We start from the raw sequence: 428 nt of genomic DNA, 5'->3' as shown, positions 1-428 counted from the left end.
CGTTTTGTAAGCAACCTCCCTGTTTGGCATGGTCTTTAAGCCTCCTGGGCTATCCCAGCTCTCCCGCGTTCCCTCCTGCTGCTGAGGAAGCTGGCTGGGTTGGGGTCGCTTAAAGCTCCCTTGAGCGAGGCTGGGGTGTTCGGGGGCTCTGGGTCTGCGGCAGCGTCCTGCTCTCTGGGCAGGGGGAGAAGGGAAAACCCCATCGCTAAGCAACTCGGCGCGCTCAACGCGCGCTCCCGTCAGGGCTGTTCGCGCCGGGCGGGGCGGGGCGCGGCGACCGTTTAACGGCCGCGCAGGGCGGGCGCGCGCGGCGGTGGTGAGACCCGCCCCGTGGCTCCGCCGCGCCGGAAGCGCTGCGCCGCCGTTCCGCTTCCGGGGCCGCGCGCCTTCCTTTCCGCCGCGGGCTCGCGCGAGGTAGGCGGCGTGGC

Source organism: Rhea americana, unplaced genomic scaffold (genome assembly GCF_003343005.1).
Source record: "Rhea americana isolate MKP2758 unplaced genomic scaffold, rheAme1 scaffold_4, whole genome shotgun sequence".
Lineage (NCBI taxonomy): Eukaryota > Metazoa > Chordata > Aves > Rheiformes > Rheidae > Rhea > Rhea americana.
This window is presented reverse-complemented; position numbering follows the sequence as displayed.